At 39.2% G+C, this 14,829-nt stretch overlaps 1 long non-coding RNA gene across 1 annotated transcript in view; it reads left to right on the top strand.

The window, feature by feature from the left end:
- Positions 1 to 387: 387 nt before the first annotated feature.
- LOC118143625 (uncharacterized) overlaps positions 388 to 14,829 on the top strand; it is a 70,607-nt gene continuing 56,165 nt past the window's right edge. The window contains exon 1 of the long non-coding RNA XR_004727866.3: positions 388 to 502. This is a non-coding gene — a long non-coding RNA (uncharacterized LOC118143625). The remainder of the gene's footprint in view (positions 503 to 14,829) is intronic.

Genomic DNA, 14,829 nt, shown 5'->3' on the forward strand with positions numbered 1-14,829 from the left:
ACAGGAGAATCAGTTGAAACTTGGAGGTGGAAATTGCAGTGGGCCAAGATCGTGCGGCTGCACTCCAGCCTGGGTGACAGAGCAAGACTCCATCTAAAAAGAAAAAAGCCAAAAACTGAGCTGAATGAGCCACTCCACGTTGTTCTGAACCCCACCCTTTACTGTTTCAAAGACTCTGACTTTCAATATCTGCATCTTCTGTACTCTGAATTTCAGCTCTCAGTTTCCTAACACAGTGATCCGAGCACAGCCTCCTCCCTGCCTTCCATACAAACAATTCTTTGTTCGTAGGTTTCTTTGTTCGGCTTGTACCCTTAGAATGAAAAGAAAATTGTATCAAAAAAAAGGCATAACGTGAACAGAGTTTTCTACTGTGGTATGCTGCTGTATCTTTGATTCAATTGCAGAGAATACACAACGTCCAATCTTTCTTTACTCATTGGGTTCATCTGGGCCTGCTCTTTCCTGTAGGCTAACTGGGACAGCACACACATCTTTTCCTGTAAGTTTCCTATCTGGCTTCAAATATCTCATTATTAAGGTAAATTGTAAGTTTTGGCCATAGCTTGGCTATCAAGCTTAATTTCGTGAGTTGTAAGTTTTGTTTGTTTCATTTGTCTTAAAATACATTTAGTAGGTGCTTGAGAAGCTCTCTCACGAGGTGGTTTCTAGAAATAATTTAACTCACAAGTCCTATAGGTGATATTTATGGTAATTCATTAAATATGTATGTAGACAATCCTCATAAGATTTAAATATTCCAGTAATAAGTTTAATTTAATGTTCTGGAAGCCTTAAGCTATCAGAAACAAATGATATAATCAGTAATATATATTCCTAACCAACGTTCTCATAGTTCTGTGGAAAATATCTGTGTTTAATTATCATTGAATCACAATTAGACTTATGGCAGACCCTTCTGGTAGAAAGAGGAAAATCTAAATATACATTGTGTACCCTCTAATTAACCCAGAGTGGCCAGAAAATGAAGTGGAAAAGTGACCCAATACATCTTCACTGTTCCACTATTTTTTTCTGACACAACCTTGTGCATTATTCAGGAGCAAAGATAGGGCATTTTTGGAAAATTCTGCATAGAAAGAACAGAATGGGTTTTAGTTTATATTAGCCCAGGTTTCTCTAACCCTAGTCTTATCGATTGAATAGAATTTCTGGATTATAGAGTTATCAGTCTTTCTTTTCAGGATTTTCATGGAGTTTCAGTGATTCAACGAGTTTGGATCCACTGTGTTTTTTGAATGGAGTCTTGCTCTGTCACCCAGGCTGGAGTGCAATGGAACCATCTCGGCTCACTGCAGGCTCTGCCTCGCAGGTTCCAGCGGTTCTCCTGGCTCACTCAGCCTCCTGGTAGCTGGGATTACAGGCTCATGCCACCACGTCTGGCTAATTTTTGTGTTTTCAGTAAAGACAGGGATTTACCATATTGGCCAGGCTGGTCTCGAACTCCTGACCTCAAGTGATTCTCCCGCCTTGGCCTTCCAAAGTGCTGAGATTACAGGCATGAGCCATCGCACCCCTTCTAAGGTCCACTGTATTTTTGAAAGACTCAGATTTTCATAGATTTTCTGTTGGGAGCTACTTCAAACTGGATATTAGGTTCTTTGCTATGATCTCATTACTACTTAAAAGCACATTTACTTTGTGGTAAAAAGCACACCAGGGTCTCATTGGACCTTCTATTCCCCCAAATGGAAATCAACCATTTCTTCAAGGAGCTTAGGTTAAACTTATTGGGAAAAGGCATTATAGGCTCCAATTTGGGTAACATTTATTGCTGGTGTGCTCGTTGCTGCTGACACGACATTACCTTCAGGCCAATTCAAAAGGAAGAGCTAGAAGTACCTCTAATGTGTATCTATCTCAACGTATCTACCTCTATATTTATTTACAAACCTTGAGTTCATAGTGATATTTACAATTCAGTTCAGTGTTAAGACATAACAGTGTCTCTGTTTCTATAATGTTGTAATTTTAACAGTTTTTCTTACAGCGTTGACTGCTAACACCATTTACTTAATACCTATAATAGCTGATACTTCTACAAAAAGCCTAATAAATAACATTTAACATTTATTCTTTTATTTATGTTTTAATGCATCACAGTAAGAATATATGGTGAAAATACTTTGTTGGAAAGTTTGATGAATTAATCCTTTCTTAGAGTAGTTTTGCAAACACTTTCATAAGTAGCCACGTTGATTTATGCAGCAGATCTTGTTATGGTTCCTAGGAATTGTCCTCCTCCACTCCCCATTCCTGTGAGATAACCACATACCTCCTCCAGTAGTTATGTGACTTGCAGAGTTTCTCCTTATGGCAAGATAGGAATCTACACCTCTGTGGTTAGGCATGGCCCTGTGATTTGCTCTGCCAGTGGAAGTGACATGAGCCACTGTTGGAGACAGATGGGGCTCTGCCGTTTTACTCTTTCCTCTATCACAAGAACATCACACCTTTCGTACTGGCTGTCCCTTCAGCCTCAGACTCGACTGTACACGAGATATACCTGACCTGTAGTCCAGTGAAAAAGGAATACATGTGTTATTTTAAGCCCTTGGGATTACATGCATATAGAAATATATACGTAGTGAAGTCTTATATCCAACTGTGTCCTTACCACCCAAACTCTCCTATTTCCTTTCCAATATGTCATTATTTATATTAGTTTTAAGCTTAACCTCATGGTGTTTGTTTTGGAAATTAGCCAAAGATGCAGTATATTAACTCAAATGGAGTGGTACTTCCCCAGATAAACTGATGATGAACTCAAAATACTTAGGCTCTTCTAACTTGCATTGCTCTAACTTGCTTACCAGGAATCTTTATGAGCTACACTTTCACCTTATGAGTTTAACTAACTGCCAGGATGAAATGTGTCCTGTGATATCCTTCTACAAGTTGTGCAAACAAATTGGGAGTTACAGGAGGGTAAACGGGGTTCTTCAAATATGATCCTTGAGAAGATCCAGTCTAGTGATGATCCCCCAGCACCTATGAGAATGGACACCCTTGAGCCTTCACTGAGATGAGTGCTTCTCCTTAAGTGTTTCATCTAAGCACATCACCAGTTAACATCATGTCTTCTGAGGGAAGTCTTAGGCCTTCTTTGAAATAGGACCATCACTAAACTGGATTATTCGTGGCAGAGCAAGCCTAGTTAACTAGCTCTTAAACTGATTGGAAGGAACAAAAATGCAAATTTTCCTTCTAAGTGAAACAACATGAAAAGAAACCATTGTCTCCCCTTAATTTCAACTCCACTTTCACACTTGAGACATGAGGAGGGAGAAGGCATTTGATTTTCATTAAATACAAGGTTAAATTTGGATAGTGAGTATATCATGCTTAGAAGAAATTGTGGTAATCTTTTTTCATAAGGTGATGAGGATAGAAAGAATTATTTTCTTTCCATCCTAGATTGAGACAGTTTCTTTACAATTGAAAAGAGAACTGCAAAGATTCTGGAAGACGATGGCTTTCACAATACACTTACTTTGTTTTCTTTTTTTTTTTTAATCTTTCCTATACTGATTAGTAGTAAGTATCCTAAAATATAAGAGCCTTTTATCCTGAGAACTCCAAGGAGATAAAATGAAAAGGAAGAGGATGAGGTGGAAGAGTGCTGGAAAGTACTGAAACAGGAAAGTTCTAAGCAAGACAACAGATTCATTCACAGAGGTTCACAGGGGGTTTTCGGTCAGGAGCGGTGCCATAACAAAAGAATACGAATTGGGTGGTTTAAATTCATTTCCTCATAGTTCAGGAAGCTGGACCTCTGGGATCCAGATGCCAGCATGGTCGGGGTCCATGGAGGGCCCTCTTCCGGGCTCACAGAGGCTGAGTCCTCTCTGTCCCACATGGCCTTTCCTTGGTGTGTGGGAGAATGAACAACCATCTTTTCCTTTTCTTACAAGGACATCAGTTCTATCAGATTACAGCCTCACCCTTATGACTTTATTTAAGCCACTTACCCCTCAAAAGCCCAATTCTCTAAATACAGCCACATCGGGAGTCAGCGTTTGAACACAGGAATTTTGTTAGAGGTGGGCTTTGGGGAAGGGAGTGTCACAATTCAGCCTATATCATGGGATTTAGCATATTAGACAGAAAAGCCCACACTGGCACGGGGAAGGAGTAACACATAGATATTTCATTTTTCTATCACTTTTTAACCTTCTTGTCTAATGATGAGAATCTGTTATTATTTTAGAAACACACACGTACATATCTTGCAAAGATATAAGAAATTTAAAAATACATATATATCACGACACTAGAAATGCCTGGGAAAATAAAGAAAGACATTGCAATTCTATAATTTTCAAATCACAGTGAGACCAGAGTCAAAAGAAGCAGACATTATATGATATTTTATCTTAATAAGAAAAAATGATGAGAGGAGATAACATTTAGAAATAGAAAACATATTTAAGATTAGAAGAAATAATTCCTATTATTTTTTGAAATTAATAGGAAAATTTATAATTAATGAGTTCTTAAAATTGTGTGAAGATATTCAGATATTCAAAGATTCAAGGGGAGAACATTAGCATTTATACCCTGAGAAAGTCTCACAGGTCCCCTATAATCTGATGGTGACAGTTAGTGGTTTGATATCATTCTATCAATCTGAGATCATTTGCTCTTAGACTTAAGAGCATATTTACTATCAGTGAAGATCCAAACATACTCTAAAAAATGTTGACAGCAGATAAAATATTTTGAATGGTTTCAAGGTCAAATGTCTCTGGGAATTATTATATTGCATCGAGAATACATTTAACTATGTGTACAATTTAAATATGTTGAAATTGACTCCATAGGTAGAACATTTCTGTATCTATAATGTGGTTTTATTGTAAATTTTCAAGAAAGAAAATAGCACGCAGCCTTATCCATATTTAACCACTAGGAAACAGATTTTCAGGTGGGTCTCTTTAGTTTAGTGGTCCTCAAATGGCTCCAGAAACCCTGAACTATAATCATGATTTTTTTTTTTTTCCTGAAGAACAGAGTGTTTACGTATTTGGTAATACAGATAATCTCATTTGATCATAATTAAAAACAACATTCTGCTTCCAAATAGCTTAAATTGTCTTTGGAAAAACAGCTCATATATAATAGACAAAGATCTAAATTTGTCACTTCCTGACACCCTTGCATGCATAGTATGCCATTTCACTTGGAAGAAGGAATGACCATTTTTGGAGGGAATATATGGGAGATATGTGGAATAAATGGGAATTTAGTTGGGGCTTGAGGATGGGGGGAAGATACATAGGAGAGGACGCTGGCACTGATAAGGGAAGAACAGGATTGGTGAAGCATGCAGATGACATTAAATAAGAATCAATGTCCTTGAGTCTGATTTTATTTTTTCCTCTGACCACTCTTAGCAGAGAAGCAGTGCTGAAACATGACCCAGAGCATGGGATTCACTTTTCACTTCTCCAATTAAAACCTTTGTGACCATCTCTTAACTCCAGCTCAGCACCTCCCCTGCAATTGGGGGTGATGATAGCAGCTTGTTTGATGAGTTATTGGAAGATTAACTAATGTCCTTAAAGCACCTGCCTAGCATTGGCTCCACCTAAAGGAAATGATTAATATCTATTGAAATGTTATTATTACTGCAACTCTTAACCTTGTAATCAGTGCATCTATTTTGACCTAACTAAAATCACAGTGATTTATTTAGCTAATGTGATTTATTTAGCTAAAATTTATTTAGCTAAATTGTACTTTACTGAATATACAATTCAGTTATTACACTGAAGCGTTTTTCACTTAAGTATTTTGTGTTCAGCTGTTTCCTTCCTTTGTGTGCATACATATAATATATACACTATATAGAATAATTATTTGTGCTTGGTTTGTTGATATTTAGTATCTAGAAAGAACCTTGCATTGTTCAGGCATTCCCTGCTGGTTTCAAATCCCATTCTTCCCTGCCAGTATTTCTGTATGTGAAGAGGTGTCCTAATTAAAAGTAGGGGTGCATTCTCTGGTGCTGTTTGTCTTTCGTGCCCCACATCAGTGCCTTGCATTTTACTTCCTTCATCTCTGCTGACATTTTTCTTTGTGTCTTATATCAGGAGGTGCACTGTGGAAAACCTTCTCTTTGAAGAAACTTCAAAACTCACGTTTCTTTACTAGCAAAGCTCTTTTTTTCCTACTTACATCTTTCACAAGTGTAACCCGTCTTTAATCACTGCATGACCTTGACAAGATTTAGAATCACAGAACCTTATCACTCACATGGACCCATGGGAATACCTAGTTGAACCTAATACAGAAAATTTCTCTCAATCATTCCTGAAAAATGGCTGTGCAGCCCTTGAGTGTATTTCTGCAGTGGCGGAGTGCTCCATAACTCATGAGGCAGCAAATCCCATTGTTGACTAGCCTAAAGATCATCTGTATTTAGCCAATAGATGCCTCCCTACAACTTTAAACTGGGTAGTAACTCAGGGCTGAGTGACTGAAAGATGTGCTGTGGAGTAAGAATACTCTTTCCAGTTCTCCAGACAGATGGTAAATGAAATGCAGTTTTCATCTCTCAATAGTCTCCTGTACTTAACCATGGTAGCTTCTGATCAGTCATTGTCACATGTTGAAAGTGGCTTGAATTGGGCATTCTGTGTCTCACCAGATGTACAGAAGGCTGTGGTGCCCTCCAAAGCCTATTTTCCATCCATCACGCTCTGTTCTCTCAGGCGGCATCCATTTCTACTATTAATCACTTATTTCATCTATATCCCAATTGATCTACAGAGTTGCCTTATTTTTAGCTAGTGGCTAAAGTTACACAGAGGAGGTCTGTAGTTTCTTCCCTTATAAAAGTGAGATAATAGGTCTGAGTCCAGCTTTGAGCAGCAGAGGACATGACTCAAATCTTTAAGTGCTTAACGTGTCCCCATATTCATCAAGATGTTATTCAAAATCATATTATCACATTCATGAGTGTTTAAATTAATAAAGTTTAACATTTTTATGAAAGTAAAATGTTGGACATTACACTCAATTATAGTAGCTGTTAATGTCTTATAAATATTGTTGATGTATTTTCATTGTTGTTAGTGTATTATAAATATTAATCATGTAGCATCCTTCCCAGAAGGAGCCATCACATTACCCTTTTAAGGAAGAGGAAAACTGATATATGACAAGAAAAATGGTAGAGCTGATGTCTGAAACAGAAGTTTCAGATTCGAAAAACTTTGTATTCTTTTTTCTTTTTCTTCATTTTTAAATTATTTATTTATTTAATTTTTTTTTTTTTTCAAAGATGGGGTTTCACCATGATGGCCAGGCTGGTCTTGAACTCCGGATCTCAGGTGATTCACCCACCTCGGCCTCCCAAAGTGCTAGGATCACAGGCATGAGCCACCACACCTGGCCTAAAACTTTGTATTCTTAACCTTTAGGCTGAACTACTTATTCAGTTAACAGGATAATACCCACATGACGAGTACATGACACATGCTCTTTGGCATCAGGAGGAGGAAAGTTGGGAGTTTATAGATAAGAACAATTGGGTGACACAAAAGTTAGCTGATGCATGTAGAATACAGAGAGATTGTGAGGTCTTTCTCAGAAAACTTTGCCTATTATCTCTTCTACAGGATAGTCGGGTGTGCTGAATGCTTGAGTTTTCAGTTCATAAAAGTCCCAATATGTGTCCCTTTTCGGGCATGTTCCTTGGAACTGAAAATCTCTAAAGTTCACTTGAAATAGGTTTTAACAAAAACTTAATACAAGGCTTTAGATATTGAAGTAGCAATGACCAGCTTCAACAAATGTTTGGGACAGGAAGTTTATCCAAACCTTTCAAGCTTTGGATAGAACTTTTGAAATCAAAGACACATAGTGAAGTTCTCATGTGTAAGACATTCTTCAGTGTAAAGGATAGCTCAAAATTCACTTACTTTTCCAAAGGTTATAATCACAGAAAGTCATCTTTAGAATTGGGTACTACTTGTCCCTGCAGTTCTTAAGTGTAGGAAATAGTATTTGCAGCCTTTGACTCTGTGATGACTGTTTTTATTGGGTTAATATTACTATATTGTACCAGAGAACTAACTACACTTTTCACTGCTGCTAAAGGGATGGCTTGGTTGGTAATAATTTGGACTATTTTTGCTGAACATTTTCATCCCATTCAGGGAGTCTCAATGCAAGAAAGAAAATCAGTGCAACTTGGAATGCAAGATCAAATTTTGTATTCTAGCTTTTCTTTTGCTGTAAATTTAGTAAGCAGCAATTCAGATATTTAATTTAATGTTCATAATTTTATTAGAAACTAGGAAATGGGTTTTTTTTACTTCATTGTTAAATTTGAAACAAATGCATAGTCAGTCCTTCTAAATGCAATTAGGTAAATAGAAGGCTCTTTTCCCACAAACTTACACTCTCACTTGAGAAGTATTATATTTTTTTTTTTTAATTTTTTATTGGATTTTAGGTTTTAGGGTACATGAGCAGAGCATGCAAGACAGTTGCGTAGGTACACACATGGCAGTGTGCTTTGCTTTTCTTCTCCCCTTCACCCACATTTGGCATTTCTCCCCAGGCTATCCCTCCCCACTCCCCCCTCCCACTGGCCCTCCCCTTTTCCCCCCAATAGACCCCACTGTTTAGTACTCCCCTTTCTGTGTCCATGTGTTCTCATTTTTCATCACCCACCTATGAGTGAGAATATGCGGTGTTTCATTTTCTGTTCTTGTGTCAGTTTGCTGAGGATGATGATAATAGACTGGATTGGAAAAATGTGGCACATATACACCATGGAATATTATGCAGCAATCAGAAATGATGAGTTGGTGTCGTTTGTAGGGACATGGATGAATCTGGAGAAGTATTATCTTTGGTATTGTTTTGTTGTTTGTTTGCCTTTAGAGACAGAATTGTCCTACCTTACCCAGGCTGTCCCTGAATTTCTGAGCTGAAACAATGCTCCTGCCTCCTAGAAGCTGGAACTATAAGTACCATTTTGGTTAGAGGAAGGCTGCAACAAAGCCTTGTGTAAGTCAGTCACAGTGTTGAACTGGGCCCAAGAGATTTTACCAGCAAGAAAACTGACTCATGAAGATCCAATAAATCATCTTAAATACAAGTTTCAAATTTAATATATTCCTTTTAAAAGTTAGTATTCAGTATATAAATGTTTTAGCAAACATACGTTAGTAATAACTTATGCTTGTTAATTTTAAGCCAAAATTGAGAAATGATTTCATTACAATAATTTTTAACTATGTCTAAGACTTAAAAATATTCTCTGATGATTAGCCATAGTCTTAATAAGAGTACATGATGATAGCCGATGAGTAAATTTAAACACTTCTCTATTAATAGCACCATGAACCGTGGCTTAACAATTTTCATATACTAGATACATTTTCTCCACATCATGGCAAATAAATTGCAAAGATGAAATTGCTAGCACTCTTCTCTGTTGAAGAGGAATTTTGGAACATGCAAATGCAGATGGCACTGGATAACCTCCAGTCCGTGGCTCCATATTGCTACATAAACTCTTCTAAAATTAGTGGAATTGTCATAAGGAAAAAAAAGCAAGTCCAAAGTGAAGTCATGTTACTTGCTTGCCTGATCCTTCAGGACATGCAAAATTAAAATAATATATGGTATTCATAGCTAGTGTCAATATGTCTACCCCGTAAGAGATGCCTGTTTAATTTTAGACACTGTTCACGTAGATTTAAGGACTTGATTATGAAAGCTATTAGGTGCCACCCAGTTCTCCTCTCAGCTTCTGGGTATGCTGCCAGGTGACTGTCCTCAGGTGCAGTGTTTTTCTGGGGAATGCACAATTCCAAGCCCACAATTTCTTTCACATGCAGACTGCATTCAGTGACCGAACAATTTATGAGGTCAAGAACCAGATGCTCCATTTACTCCAGACCACTCACCTACCTGTGGCTCACTCAGCGCTCCCCAGGGGTGTGTGTCCTGGGGCATTTTTCAGGACTGCATCACAATGCACTGTCTTACCATGCCACAGCCTTCTGTCTCTTACAAGGCAGGGATCCCAATCTTGCTTCCTAATAAGCATATTGTACACTCATTTTAATCTCAGATTTTGCTACCTGAAGGACCTAACCCATGACTGTTGGTGCCAAGAATGGTCCAAATAAAGGAGAGGCTAAAATGGAATTTTGGAGTTGGACCAGCTGCCAACCAGCTGGCAATAAAAACCCCACTGGTGGCAGGTGGCGCACAGAGAGGCCCTGGCACAAGCTAACAGCACAATGACTAAAACATTCACTGGCTGTGAACCAATGTTATACCACTGGCAAAAACTGCATTAGCTGGTACCACCTTGTGTTCAAGAGACATGTAGTAAATTGTAACCATAGGGGAATGGGATTGAGCGCCTATTGCTAAGCTTGAGAGTGACTGATTGACAATTAAAAACTAAATATGGAAACCAGAAGGCCTCATTGATGGCCTATAAAGAGACTCTGATCTCCTAAAACTGGAAGGCAGAGAAAGCTGAGGACCAGACCTAAATCTTAGTGGGAAACATAGCTGAGCTTCAAAGAAGAAAATCCACAATCATGGCAGCTGTGCCATGCCAAGTGCAGTAGCCTTGTTAGAAAAGAATGACCCAGACATAGAGAATGAGCATATCTGGGTTGATGCTCTAAAAATTTTGAATCCTCAGAATTCCTGGAACCCTCTGACTGCAAAAGTGGCCCGCTCCTTCTTATGAAAAGAATGCTTCCTAGTGGGGCCAGGAACTCCCTATTGCTTGATAGAGATGTCTGTTTTGAAAGATACCGTGAACATATCACAAATCTCTACCTTTTCTCCTGGCAGCCAGGAGCGTTAATTTACAACAAAACCAAGCTGTTTGTATCAAATAACAGCAGCTGTCATCTGGCAACATGATCGAATGGTCTGTTCAAAGACACAGTTCATGCTCCAGCAAGGAGACAGTGCTTTCCCAGAATGGGGCACTATCATTGAGAATGCAGTGTGCCCTTTAAATCAGTGGCAGGTATATGGCACTGCTCCCTGAACAAGTAGAATGCCTGGATCCAACAAGCAAGAGGTCAAAATAAAAGTCTCCCTACTCACCATCACTTCAAGTGATTCATTTGGGAACTCATCCATTTTATCTTTGCAGCTCTGTGTTCTGTAGGCTTAGAGCTTGTTACCAAAGTGGGTTTGCCTCTACCAGGGAGACATTAAGAGTCCCCTTGACCTAAAAGCTAATGTCACAGTCTAAGCATTTCAGGCTTTTCATATCAGAGAACCACGGGCAAAAAGAGCTAGCAATGTGACAGAAGTAGTTGATCTTGACCCTCAGGAAGAGACAGTTGCTGGGGGGCAGGTAGAAGTACACCTGACACCTAGGTAGTTTACTTTGGCTCTTCTTGGCAAGTCCTTATTCAACTGAAGAATGCCTAGTGACCAGGAACTTGGATGTCTAGGAGAATAGGGTTTAAAATCTAGATCACATCACCAGATGAACCACCAAGACAAATAGAGATGTTGGCTGAAGGTGGGTATTAGCAGAAGAAGATCCTGAGGATCCATTACAGCCTTGATACCAAATGCAGAGGCAGGGCTTGGAGCTCTTCCCAATGACCTTCCTCGGATAAATGACCAAGGGAAAAAAAGCCTTGCAGAAGTCCTGGGGGTGTGCTCCCAGGTCTCACACAAAGAAGTGAGTAAGAAGGTCCACAGTGTGCACCGTGATGAAGACTGTGGTGTATCAAACAGATTCCTCTGCGAGGCTTCCTCATCCACGTTCTGGGAGTAGTAAAAGGCAGCCTCAGCTCTAAGCCCTCCACAGAAAGAAATGGACTCTAGTGAATGTAACAGCCTCACTTGAGCTCGTTTCTTCTTCCAAATGCAACCAGGACTCAATGACTGATTAACACAGGGATATGAATGTCCTGTCCTCCCACCTCAACTTGAGGAATCTGAAATTCCGTCCCCAGCTCGAGTTCCCCACATGATTGGCGGACAATTTCATAGAAACACATAGCAGTTCAACTTCTCCCTCTTTCCGATTTTGAGTCCTTCTCTTCCTTCTTAGGGTATTTGTCCTAAGAGCACTCTCTAAAAAGACCCTGCTAGCTAGTCTTCACAGCAGAGTCTGCTTCCCAGGGAAACCAAACTGTGCATTGACTTCTTTCTTATGGAAATTTTTATGCTATCCCAAACCTTTTGCTGGGAACATCCAGAAACTGCTTCATTTCAGTTATAGTAATTTCCTATTCTAAAAGTTGCTGTGTCATTCTTTTTATAGTTTCTGTGTATCTGATAAGACTGTCTTCACATATTAAAACTCTATATTCTTATAGTTCTTTAAAACGTTTATAGCAACCATTTTGTGTTTATCGATGAAAAGCTTAGAGTTTGCTTTATATTATTTTTTTTCCATAACCATGAGTTACATTTTCTCTTTCTTTGTAATTCTGGTGATTAAAAAAGTGTCAGCTGGGCGTGGTGGCTCAAGCCTGTAATCCCAGCACTTTGGGAGGCCGAGGTGGGGGTATCACAAGGTCAGGAGATTGAGACCATCGTGGCCAACATGGTGAAACCCCATCTCTACTAAAAAATACAAAAATTAGCTGGGCGTGGTGGGACGCACCTGTAGTCCCAGCTATTTGGGAGGCTGAGGCAGGAGAATTGCTTGAACCCAGGAGGCTGAGGTTGCAGTGAGCCAAGATTGTGCCACTGCACTCCAGCCTGGTGACTGGCAACAGAGCAAGACTCTATCTCCAGAAAAAAATAGTATCAAACATTTTGGGTAACACAATTGAATAGAGAATCTGAAGCCTGCTACCCATCCTCAAAAAATGTTGATTCTTGTTTTAGCAATCAGATCAGTTTGTCAATCACCTTGAACTGAGTAAACTTTTATGCTTGGTTTGTGAAAATCTGTGGAAACTTCAAGTGTTTTACAAGCCCTTCTAACTTAAAAATACTTAAACTCCAAATGTTGTCTTCTCCGAGATCTCTTTAAACTTTATTTTAGGTTTGTTGGAGTGGGTATAGAGTAGATTTCACTCTAGGGGATGGTCTGTGCTACCTTTCGTATCATTCATGGTTGCCGTGGGTGTTGATGAGTTCTACCATGAGCACAGCATTATCCTAAGTTTCCTGTTTCTCAGATCGGTGGCACCTGCTTTCTGCAATACCCTGGGTGGCTCGCACAGCGTATGTGCACATATGGATACCTCTTTAACATGAATTTGCAGGGGAGCTACCTGTAGGCTTCCGGGGCTTTCTACAAAGCTCTCATCTTCGATTCCTCCCCAGCCTGCCCCACAAAGATTCCAACTGCTTCAGCAGCAATATAGCCTGGTCTCTGCATTTTCAGTTTAACAGGATCTCTGCAATTTGCTTTCTGCCCTAGAGTCAGTACATTTTCCCCCAGCAGAAAGCTAGTGGTCATGGGACTCATCATGTGAGTCTTCAAGGGCTGCCGTCTTGCAATGTTCATTTATTAGTGCACGAAAACACTTGTTTCATATATTTTGTCCAGTTACATATTTGTTTGTTGCAGGAGGGAGAGTCTTGTTCCAGTACTTCATCATGAAAAGAAGCAGAAGGCTGAGAGAATGTATCTCTGTATTTTTTTCCTAATTCAATGTTATGTTTGCATGAACATGTGAATATGTTCTTTTCTTTCCCCAAAATAAGAATAACAAATAAGTTGCAGATTTATTCCATAGTCAGTTGAAACTTTCTTGACCGGATACTCGTTGATGTTAGGGAGATAACAGCTTGTGAGGAATGCGACTAGATTAGGAATGACACTGGAAGGGAAAGGGAAATGCATGTTTTGGGATTATATGCTAATACCATAAAAGGGTTAAGAGAATATATTCTCACTCAAAATATTTCATGAAGTCTCTCCAGATTTCTTCTTAAATCAAAGCATAACTGGTCTCATTTCCTTCTAGGAGTTCTTTAACTTATCAAACATTCCGTTATAGTCCATGTCACAGGGAGAGTTTTGTTTTGCCTTGTTTTTCCTTGTTGTTTTTGATATTGTGTAGCCAGTCTTATGTAACAGCCTATTGAGTCTGTTTATTCCTGCCTTCTTTTGAAATAAAGATCCTACACAAACGTAATATGAGAAGCCTTGCTCTGCACACTTACATGCGGAGGACTGCCAGGAGTGATGGTATAGAAGGGCATTGCTGGTTGAGAGTATCTCATCCTCTAAGATTTCCATCCCTGAATCAAGGGGAGGAATTATGAGGCTCTGAGAATCATGATGGAAGATCAGCAGTAGCACCAAATGCACAAAAAATTCCTGCCAACTAAAGTTTACGGAGATGTTCAGGTTTTTCCAAAGACTCTATCTTTTTCCATGAACGCCAAGAACATAGGAATATAGAAAAGAATCATATACCTGAGAAATAGCCCAGAATCAGTGAGTGAGGAAGAATAATAGGATGGTGAATTGTAATTAACTCGGTTCGGGTGTTAACTCTGAGGTGACTGTGAAAATGGCAACAGTACCTGCAGAACAACCATTGCTTCGTCTTCTCTAATGAAGATGTCAGGCTGGATCATTATGTTAGGCAACACTGAACAGATAGCCATTGGCTTGTAGCTACAATGACCTAGAGAGAGAATATCGGAGACTGTGGCTGGGCAAGTCACCATTACAAGGCTGGATGAAGGGATAGATCTGTAACAGAATAAGAGGTAAAAAGTAGAGAAGCAAATGAAACACAGGAATGTGGTGTCACAGAGTTCAAGTCATAAGAATATTTTAGTTAATATGGACTAGATCAATGTGAAAAAAAGCCAGGAAAG

The sequence above is a fragment of the Callithrix jacchus genome, chromosome 11, assembly GCF_049354715.1.
Source record: "Callithrix jacchus isolate 240 chromosome 11, calJac240_pri, whole genome shotgun sequence".
NCBI classification, from domain to species: Eukaryota; Metazoa; Chordata; class Mammalia; order Primates; family Cebidae; genus Callithrix; species Callithrix jacchus.